The sequence below is a fragment of the Esox lucius genome, chromosome 24 (genome assembly GCF_011004845.1).
Source record: "Esox lucius isolate fEsoLuc1 chromosome 24, fEsoLuc1.pri, whole genome shotgun sequence".
Classification (NCBI taxonomy): Eukaryota; Metazoa; Chordata; class Actinopteri; order Esociformes; family Esocidae; genus Esox; species Esox lucius.
Window position 1 is genome coordinate 17,214,390 of NC_047592.1, and position 10,679 is coordinate 17,225,068.

General features: G+C 38.6%; 2 long non-coding RNA genes and 5 other non-coding genes across 7 annotated transcripts; 3 read left to right on the top strand and 4 right to left on the bottom strand.

Annotated features, from left to right (window-relative positions):
- Nucleotides 1–844: 844 nt before the first annotated feature.
- On the bottom strand, nucleotides 845–916 carry trnad-guc. Its single transcript has one exon. It is a non-coding gene; the product is annotated as a tRNA-Asp (tRNA).
- A 3,164-nt stretch (nucleotides 917–4,080) lies between these two features.
- LOC109615088 lies at nucleotides 4,081–4,613 on the top strand. The gene is made up of 3 exons (XR_002196117.1): nucleotides 4,081–4,094; nucleotides 4,411–4,476; nucleotides 4,571–4,613. It is a non-coding gene; the product is annotated as an uncharacterized LOC109615088 (long non-coding RNA).
- On the top strand, nucleotides 4,604–5,348 carry LOC105031253. Its single transcript, XR_829677.2, has 4 exons — nucleotides 4,604–4,642; nucleotides 4,873–4,944; nucleotides 5,119–5,181; nucleotides 5,309–5,348. It is a non-coding gene; the product is annotated as an uncharacterized LOC105031253 (long non-coding RNA).
- A 1,211-nt stretch (nucleotides 5,349–6,559) lies between these two features.
- On the bottom strand, nucleotides 6,560–6,631 carry trnad-guc. Its single transcript has one exon. It is a non-coding gene; the product is annotated as a tRNA-Asp (tRNA).
- A 318-nt stretch (nucleotides 6,632–6,949) lies between these two features.
- trnan-guu lies at nucleotides 6,950–7,023 on the bottom strand. Its single transcript has one exon. It is a non-coding gene; the product is annotated as a tRNA-Asn (tRNA).
- Nucleotides 7,024–7,967: 944 nt separating this feature from the next.
- On the top strand, nucleotides 7,968–8,040 carry trnak-cuu. The gene has a single exon. It is a non-coding gene; the product is annotated as a tRNA-Lys (tRNA).
- A 1,551-nt stretch (nucleotides 8,041–9,591) lies between these two features.
- trnak-cuu lies at nucleotides 9,592–9,664 on the bottom strand. The gene has a single exon. It is a non-coding gene; the product is annotated as a tRNA-Lys (tRNA).
- Nucleotides 9,665–10,679: the final 1,015 nt, after the last annotated feature.

The following is a 10,679-nucleotide window of genomic DNA, read 5'->3' on the forward strand; positions in this document are numbered from 1 at the left end:
TATTTTGAATACATTTGGAGTATATTATCAATGTTCTGAAATATTATTCATCAATCATATGTTATCAGTATACAAAAATATCAAGTAAAAGTGGGTCTATATTAAAACACTGAATTATACTTGTACTAAATAGTATAGTAAATATAACTATTTAGTGTACAAAGGTACAATATAAACGTTCCAAGTAATACACTTCAAGTACACTGTGTTTTGGGCTTGGGAAAATACAGTGCATGATCAAATAAAACCAATAGTGACAAAATCTAATTATAATCTATCATTCAATTCCCCAATACATGGGGAAAAAATATCAGAATACAGTTTCCTTGTTTAGAATTGAACCCTCAATGAAAGCGTTTCAAGAAAATGGCAGCCTGAAAAAAATAAAAAGAGCCCTAAAGCGTTTCCCATTCATTCTCTATGGTAGTCCTAAACCACTACGGATGTAATATATTTTCGGCCACACACTGATTCAGTGGCGCTGTTTCGACAAAACGGCTGTTACAGCTATACGCGACTGGCCCCCGCGTGGCAGGCGAGAATTCTACCACTGAACCACCAATGCTCAGATACAAACATTACTGTGTCCTGAAGGATAAATGTCGAAACGTCACCTGTCTGTCACCTTTCTCTTGAATCTGGCTGGATAGCTCCGCCTCTGAAATCATTTTGCAGCCTTACCAACACAACAGAATAGGCCATAGCATGTATTTGAGCTGGACCGTAAAATCTTCTTTGACTATGAGTGTTTAAGGCACTTAATGAATGAAAGTAAATTTTCAGAGGCTTTGTCAATACTGTTTCCAGTTCCTAAAAATAAAAAATGTAATAATAAAACACAGCTCTCCCCGTCGGGGAATTGAACCCCGGTCTCCCGCGTGACAGGCGGGGATACTGACCACTATACTAACGAGGACTGAATAACACCACAGTGCCTACTTTTTAAAAACAGACACAAAAGTCACACTTGCAAACCTTTCTGTTATTAAAGTATTGTTTGACAACGTATAACAAAATTATCACATATAAGGGTCCAATCAACATATATTAATTAAAATATTGGTCTATTTACAGTATTACCCAAAATAGACCAATCCAACCACATTACATACTAACAAGCTTTTCCTCCTGGTTTTGTTTGAAGCTTAAGGTTAATTATTTTTAATACATTCAGCAAACACTCTTAGTGAGAACGATTTACAGTAAGTGCATACATTTTAAGAAAGCTATGCAAAACAAGCACACAGTTTAGTACTGAGTCTGAAAAGTCATCCAGGTGGAGGGGGAAGGGCGGAACCACATGTGCTGTCGGGGGGAGGGTACAGTGTCAGGGGAAGGGTAACACGGCAGAAACTCTGACAGAGCTGCTTGAAAGTATGTGAAGAGCCTTGTGCAATTACAAATTTAGTCACGACACCTCTTTTTAATCTGATGGTTTATAGTTACCAATTCCAAACAGGGATTTAGAGGAAATCTACAAGCCTTTACTTTCAGCAGATTTAATGCAATGAAAAGATTTTAGGCAGAGAATTAAAGTGCCAGGTTAGCAGAATTTGATTAACATAAAAAAAAAATATTTAAGCGGTGCCAGGTAACATTCCCGGAAATATTTGTGTGTGAGAAACAGCGCCCCCAATTCTTCCCTCTACTCCCCCTCTCCCCCCACCCTGAGTTTGACTGAGAGCTGGGTTTCTCTTTCTTTATCACATAAACACACATCTGATGCTATTTTTAGACACAGCTAGCCGAAATGTAATCAACATAAAACCAGCTAAATGCAATGGCAACACAGGCAAGAAAAGTTATCTAGTAGGTTTTTATATATTTTTTGTATAAACAGTTCAAAAATGGCCAGTGGAAAAGCAAAAATAGGCGAAGCGTGTAGTCGAGTCGGTACCCAGATAGCACACTTAAGTCTTGCAGATGCCGGCATAGATCAGAAGATTGAAAGCGGTTTAGAGCAATGAGTAGAGGTCGGCTGTACGTGTGAACGATCGAAAGAATGTTCATAGAACATTAGGTGAGTACACAAACTCTAACTTGAAATCAAGTTAGCTAGCTTAGTTATATGCGTAGGTAAGCAAATTGTGTTTCTATCGAATAATGTGAACTACAACAATGTGCGCGGAGTACCTATCTAGTTAGCTAACAAAGTACACTGGAATTTTTTAACTGGGGCTTTCTAAGCGTTTTGGCCTTTCGTCTAAATGCAAACTGACCTTTTGAAAAACTTGTTTCAAGGTGAAAACGTGTATTCAGGAACTCAGTTTTCAGTGTTTACAGGGAAAACTGAGATTTGGGATTGTAACGTCGATGTGCCTCTTATCTCCGGTTTGACGTCAGAGTGTGCGCCTCAGTACGTGTCAATATAACTGGGGATACAATTGTGGCAGCAATATTGATAGCTACATCTTCTGGTGACTGTCCTTTTCTCTCTAACTTGTGTTCCTGCGATGACTGGCCCCTTACTCTCCTTCCTGCTGGGAAATACTCATATAATTAGTTTAGCCTAGGGAGAACGAGAGTTGTTTTGTTTTTTCTTTATGTGGCGCCATCACATTGAATTGAATGCTACAGAACCTGTTATACTTATTGCAGTCGCCTCATATTTTGTCTTGCAGGTTCTGTTCTTAAAAACCCACGTTTGCCAGGAATTTTTGCCACGTTTGCCAGTGTTTTTGTTTAGGCTTCTTTTGTTTTTTCTATGTTTGTTAAATTGTACATTCTGTAAACAAAGTTCATACTTTAGTCTTTATCTTGTCTCTTCACTTTGCATCAGCAGTAGATTTATTAAATGTCGGCAGGCTGCATAGGCTACACGCACCACTCACATGCTGTGGAAGTGTGCACAGACGTCACATGGTATGCTCCATAGGGTAAGTGTGTGTAATGGACCCATGCGCTCACACTTACATGCGACAGGGCAACTGGCCAATGAAACATGATCATTATATATACACAACCCGAGGTAAACTAACTGTCACAACTCGATAGCTACAATGGATTAGCGTCATGCAGGCAACAGAGATTCAGCAGCAGCAATAAGACCTCCGACATTCGTATTTTGCCTTCAAAATAAAAGTCTGCAGTGAAACATTATAAATTCACCAGCACCAATAAGATTTCAGAATTTTGTATTTGTCCTTCAAAATGAAATTAAACAAAATGATAACCACTACACTTTCAGAAACCTGACGTTAAGGTCAGACATAGTGGTTATGTACACAGCACCCAAAATACACAGCATGTCACAAAAATAAAACATACACAACATTAAATAATGCTTCAGGTAAGTCATGAACAAAAACAGGTTAGGTACACCCTGGCTAATGGTGTCAAAACTTGTCTCCACTCGGTCGCAAACTGGGGACCTTTCGCATGTTTTGACGAACGTGATAACCTTTTAGTATCCCTTGCCAGTCCCACTCCCATTCAGAAGAGGGTGACATCAGTGGTAAAAGCATGAAATTAATCTACCGTTGTTAGAAAAACTAACCCAGTGAGTAATCGCTGGCGCGCTGCCGGCGTTTTGCTGCTGGCGGGCCGCCGGCTGCTATAATGTCGTACAGCCAGCGGGCCACCAGTTTTTGCCGCTTTTCTCCTGATCTCAATTTGCATAAGCTAATTTGTGTCTCATTGCTTGTGTAAAGGACCTTTGTGTAGACATGTAGAGTAAACACATCTCGCCATTGCTTACCATAATATTTTCCCAAACTAATAGCCATTTTCCACTGCAAGTTACCGGCTCAACTCGTCTACAGCCTCGACTTTAATGCTTCATGGGGGACAGTTCTTTACTGTGTTTAAACACTGCCGTGTCCGCATATGGCACTATAGCGAATTGCACATGTGTAAGGCAAGACATTATGACAATATTCTATTAACATTCAAATTCTTTAGTCAAGTTACTGGTAGCTGAACACAAGTTATAGAAACTGAGCTTGAAAAAAACAACGGTGTCCTGAGATTAAATACCTACAGTAACCCTTGTTTATTCGTGTGCCAACAAGTTTGGTTCCTTAATATATTTTGTTTCTTCGTTTATCCTCAAGTTCGGATGTTTTGTGCTTCTTCGCATATCAACAGTTGATCAGGTATTGTAACATCGTTGGTTAACTTGTCTAAATCGTGTTTCTTAGGGTATCAACAAGTTAGAATTTTATAATATGTGCTTACTCCTTGTAACTTTTATCAACTGATACGTAACGTTGGCTAAATCGTGTTTCTTTGTGTAACGTTATCCATATCATGTGGATAACGTTACTCTTGGTAGTAAATTTAGACTAGCTAAACCTGGACCTGTGGTAACTCCGTTACTGAGGTGTCTGTGTATCCACATTGTTCTTAGCTAGCCTGTGTGTGTCTTATGCTGCCGGTATTTTAAACTTATTTTCTAAACATTGCCTTCAGGTGATGACGTTTTCTGTAGTTTTGTTCCCGGACGAGGATGACTGTGGGGCAGTAGTTCCACGCCAGGTATGTGAATTACATGTTGATCTCGTAATTGCTGCAATGTTTACTTGGTTTCACCATAATTTATCTGTTCACCAACTTTTATGTATATTTTTAGGATGGAGCAAGCACAGTACTCCAAGGCACCAGAGAGGTAATCCACGCCACCATGTTGAGGATGGCTACATAGGTAAGTGGGGAGTCATTCACTTAACCCAGATGCTTAACTTGTTATTAAAGCATGTTGCTTCCAATTGTACTTGTCATTTCAAAGTATTTTTTAGGGCAAGAAGGCAGAGGTAGGGGGAAGTTTTAGCTCTGCACATGAAAGTAAGAATGAACATTTTGCGATTTGAGTTCTAATTGTAAAATAACCAGATATTTAGGACTGAATTATTAACTGTCTGTCTTTACTTTCAGAGCATTTGGAGAATATCAAGTGGCTCACTGGAGAAAAGGTTGAGCCGAGGGCACAGCTGGCTCTACAGTCAGGTAAAAACAAGACCATAGTTACGCTAGCATCTTGTCTTAATGAAACTGCATTTGTCTGAACGTGAACCCTTTACCGAAATGCAATACTGTACAGCTTTTCTGAAATTACATGTATGTGGCAGTTTTGTATATTTCACTATTAAGCTATTGATGACATTTCATTGTGTTTTTTAGCTTCTGATAAAGGTCTGACTGAAAATAATATCAAGCCGAGGGCACCGCTGGCTCTACAATCAGGTAAAAACAAGACTATAGTTGCGCTAGCATGTTGTCTTCATTAAATATTTCATTTGTCTTGAATGTCATGCAATCCTCAAAAACATATCAGACCATTTAAGTACAATATCTGATTACTGTATTACAGGAGCCATAAGGAAGAATCGTTCCAACCGGGATGCCACTGATGAGGCTGTCCAGAACCCGGTCCCCAGGTACCAGAAAGGGCAGCTGACCGTGCAGGTAAGAGATGTCGCGGCGGTACAAGGGACCTGCCGTGAATATGAATGACATCTCCAGCACAACCAATTTGGCGTAAACAGAATGAGAACATGGATCCATCATGCCTTGTTACCACTGTGCAGGCTGCTGGTGGTGGTGTAATGGGGTGGGGGATGTTTTCTTGGCACACTTTAGGCCCCTTAGTGCCAGTTGGGCATCGTCTAAATGCCACGGCCTACCTGAGCATTGTTTCTGACCATGTCCATCCCTTTATGACCACCATGTACCCATCCTCTGATGATAATGCACCATGTCACAAAGCTCAAATCATTTCAAATTGGTTTCTTGAACATGACAATGAGTTCACTGTACTGAAATGGCCCCCACAGTCACCAGATCTCAACCCAATAGAGCATCTTTGGGATGTGGTGGAACGGGAGCTTCGTGCCCTGGATGTGCATCCCACAAATCTCCATCAACTGCAAGATGCTATCCTATCAATATGGGCCAACATTTCTAAAGAATGCTTTCAGCACCTTGTTGAATCAATGCCACATAGAATTAAGGCAGTTCTGAAGGTGAAAGGGGGTCAAACACAGAATTAGTATGGTGTTCCTAATAACCCTTTAGGTGAGTGAATATGATTGCATTATCCTCTTAATATATTTATATCTTTGTGTGAATGTTCTTAATTCTGACTGTAGTTGTAGTGTTATGCCACCATTCATAAGCTTATTGGACTGAAGTATCTAAGATATTCAATAACTATTGATTGCTGCTAGGACATACTTATGTGTATTACTGACATTCTAGCCCTTGTTTATTTTGTATTGTATTATGTTTATTTTGTACTTTCATATTCAAATACTGTATTTTACTTTCTTGCACTATTTGATTTTGTAACATTTTTATTTCAATTCATTTGCACATGTTTATTTTGTATGCTTGCTGTATAATGCAAGTTTTTTTGTATGCATCTTGCACTATTTGAAATAAATTGTTTAGATTTTATTTAGTTCAATGTAATAAATAGCACGTTAGCTTCCCACATAGCCGTGAGAAATATGTAAGTCTTATTCTAGTAATTTAATAACCAACTCGTGTGTCCAGGGACCAAGTTTTAATAAACCCATGCATAAGTCAAGCTCATTTAATTATGGAAAAAATAAAAACATACCTCCCCGTCGGGGAATTGAACCCCGGTCTCCCGCGTGACAGGCGGGGATACTGACCACTATACTAACGAGGACTAGGAACAGAGAGAAATTGCACATTTAAAAAATACAGACTACTTGACAATGTCAACATCAAGTAAATTCTGTGCAAGGTTTAAACCTTGTTGTTTGTAATTGGGATGCAACTTCCACCCTTTCTATCGAGTCACATTAATTTCTGCCTTGAAGGCAGATCTGCAAGTTTAAATAACTAAAACTCCCTTTTCCACATATAAAATTCCACAAATGGGGGATGTTCAAATGCTTCAATGAACTCTGGTAGATCTTATTTGGCCACACACAACCAAATGTGGTTACGTAAAAGTAGGGCCATTGATAAAAATAAAAACAGTCGTCCCTGGGTGGGCTCGAACCACCAACCTTTAGATTAACAGTCTAACGCGCTAGCCGATTGCGCCACAGAGACATTGACGCTAGTTGACTGCTGTCTAACTTATTATAAATCAGATTAAAGAGAATAAGCAGCCTAAACAGCAAAGTAGCAACGCCTCTATGTCATGCGCCCCTCACCCTGTGACACCTTAATCATCTAGGAGAATTACACAATTTAACTACATATCTGACAGGCTTCTTTTCGGAACAATATAAAAACCAACTAAAGAATCCCACAGCGTAGTGTCTCTGTGGCGCAATCGGCTAGCGCGTTAGACTGTTAATCTAAAGGTTGGTGGTTCGAGCCCACCCAGGGACGCAATGTTTTTCTTGTAACAGTTGGGACTATTATAATATTGTTGCTTTGAAGTAGGGAAATTATAATTTGACATGAGACCTAGCAAATGTGATTGAACAAATTTACTATGTAATGTTGGGCAGGCAAGAGGGCTCCTATTGAACAAAAAAAGGCATTCAAGAAAGCAGAAGCAAGGGGTTGTAGTTATGGGGGAGGGGAGGGTGCTAACAGACTTCACGTGCAACCCCTCCCCCCATAAATGCAACCCTTGCTTCTGCTTTCTTGGATGCCTTTTTTTCTTCAGGAGAAAGGAGATTCCGATATTGTAATCTGAAAATGTGGCCAAAAATACAGAATTGGGTATTAGAAACAGTGAGTCTATGTAATGAGCCGATTAGTGTTAATCTTTAAAGCAGCATAACAGTTATAATACACACATATACATATATACATATATTTTTTTTTTTTATACAAGAAAAACATTGCGTCCCTGGGTGGGCTCGAACCACCAACCTTTAGATTAACAGTCTAACGCGCTAGCCGATTGCGCCACAGAGACAGGGGTGGCAGGACACCAAAAGCAAACGCATTTTGTTTCTGAGGTGGTGAATGGGTGTCATTACACTGGGGGTAGCTGTTAGATATGGACTAAAAATGTGGGGCTAGCCTCTATACAAGTAGCCCGGCTAGCTCAGTCGGTAGAGCATGAGACTCTTAATCTCAGGGTCGTGGGTTCGAGCCCCACGTTGGGCGTACATTTTTGAGTCTGTAATTAAATTTATTATAATAATTTGATATTATGTTTTTTTTCCGTTTTTTACATTTGGAGATGAGGTTTCACTATCTCCTGAGCAGTACTATAAAATAGTATTTTAGAATTAAGAGGTGAAATTCGAATTGAATATTCCATAGACCACAAGAATTTCAGTTTAATCGACAATATAATTTGCACTGATGCAACAATCCGATATTGGAATCTAAAAATGTGTCAGGAAATACAGGATTGGGTATTAGAAACAGTGAGTCTATGTAATGAGCCGATTAGTGTTGTACAGACTTTGCTTTCAGTTTATTATTCAATCAATTAGCCAGATAGCCTTCCTCCTAAAGAGCCTAACGTTACTCTAGTACAACTTTGATCAAGTTGTGAATGGATGAGAAGGTAAAGATGGCAATGCAAATAAACTTTATGATTTTAACCAAAAACCCTTAAGCAAATGCTTGTATAAAGTTAAAGGAAAATGTTCAGTCTGTCACATGCCTAGTTTTCACTGCAGTGACTTATTAATACATACCCACTTTCCCATTCTACATTATTTTAGAATTTGCCCAAATGCCTGGTGTCTTTTAACATATTTTAATAAGATTTTTTTGTTGTTAATACAGTGTAAGCGCTATAATCTTAAATATTGTAAAAGTTAATAAAACATTGTATGACGTACAGTTCAGTAACATAAAATAATTATGGCAATCACAGGACATCAACAAAACTGAAAAAAGCGTACCGGAACAGTATTGGCGGATACTCCAAGTTCAGTATAGACAATGCACCAATACCACTTTTTCATCGCTAGTATTATTTATATTTTGATTCATGTCATTTTAATAAGTGGCATTTTCCCCATCTTTAAAGCAGCAACAATAGTTAATAAAAAAATAAAAATAAAAAAAAACATACTTGAAGATTTACAAATAATCAATAAAATACACTACTGAGGTGAGTGGTACAAATCAATCTATGCATGGTTAGAGGTGCAAAAAGCATTACGCCCAATGCTTTTACCCTCCAATTTAGGCTACCCTATGCCGCTGCTGTTTTGCCTAACTTACAAGCATTTGCTTAAGGGTTTTTGGTTAAAATCATAAAGTGTATTTGCATTGCCACATTTACCTTCACATCCATTCACAACTTGATCAAAGTTGCACTAGAGTAACGTTAGGCTCTTTAGGAGGAAGGCTATCTGGCTAATTGATTGAATAATAAACTGAAAGCAAAGTCTGTACAACACTAATCGGCTCATTACATAGACTCGCTGTTTCTAATACCCAATCCTGTATTTCCTGAAACATTTTTAGATTCCAATATCGGATTGTTGCATCAGTGCAAATTATATTGTCGATTAAACTGAAATTCTTGTGGTCTATGGAATATTCAATTTGAATTTCACTTCTTAATTCTAAAAGACTATTTTAGTACTACTCAGGAGATAGTGAAACTTCATCTCCAAATGTAAAAAAAAAAAAAAAAAAAACATGATCATATAAAATTATCATAATAAATTTAATTACAGACTCAAAAATGTGCGCCCAACGTGGGGCTCGAACCCACGACCCTGAGATTAAGAGTCTCATGCTCTACCGACTGAGCTAGCCGGGCATGTGGCCTCAAAGCAGGAAAATCCCAAAAAGAATGACAGTACTCATACCCCTAAGGCATATTAATCAAGTTCTATATCAACTAAGCATTCACATGATCCCACCCTGAATTAGCCACAAATGGCCTACATGGAAATTCATTACCAGCAACATCCTTCTCTCTGCGTGGTGTGCACGTGTATCTGCGTGTGGACAATTTTATTAATAAGTCATGAAATAAGCAGCAGCTGTGAAACATGGCGAGACCTGTACTCATCTTATGGTAGATGCACTAAACTACATGAAACAGCTAATTTGGCTCCCAAACGGCCATTTGTTGAAATATCGTCAAACGACGCATCACGACTAATGACAACCCAACTATTACCCGTGAAACTCAGTAACTCGAAAAATAGTCAACGTACGTTTAAAGTCGAAGGAGACAAAGAATATTAACTCAATTCAAAAGGGTGTGAACATCCACGTGGTTCATAAATATCACGTGTTGAATAGGAGTTGAAAAGGGCTACCGAGCTACATGTAGGCATTTTCTAGTTCGCCACAACATTTCGTGGACTAATAACAAATAACTATTGCAATTATGCTGTAAACTGTTTTAATTGTTTCGGACTCGAAAAGTGGCTATATTTACAAATGTTTGAGGCACATGGCACTTTCAGCTACCATGAGTTAACTTTTATATTATCAATAAAACCAAACCTGTTTCTTCGACCAAAACATGTTCCAAAATTAAAGGAATTGTTTCTTGATCAACACATGCGTAACATTTCTTTACATTTTTCATATTTGTCAAAGTCTTTTACCTTTCAGGCCTTCTCAATAATGGCGCCTCTCCCACGCACCTCGCGGTGGGTTTCATCGGATAATCTTTTTCCATTATGAGCGCGCATCCTCAAGTAACATGAGAACAAATTAACTTAAGTATGTTTCTAATTAAGTTTTTAATGTGGGCAAAGTTTAACTAGTAGTCACAGAAACTCGTATTTACCGGTTGCCGCATTCCCGTAAACACCTAG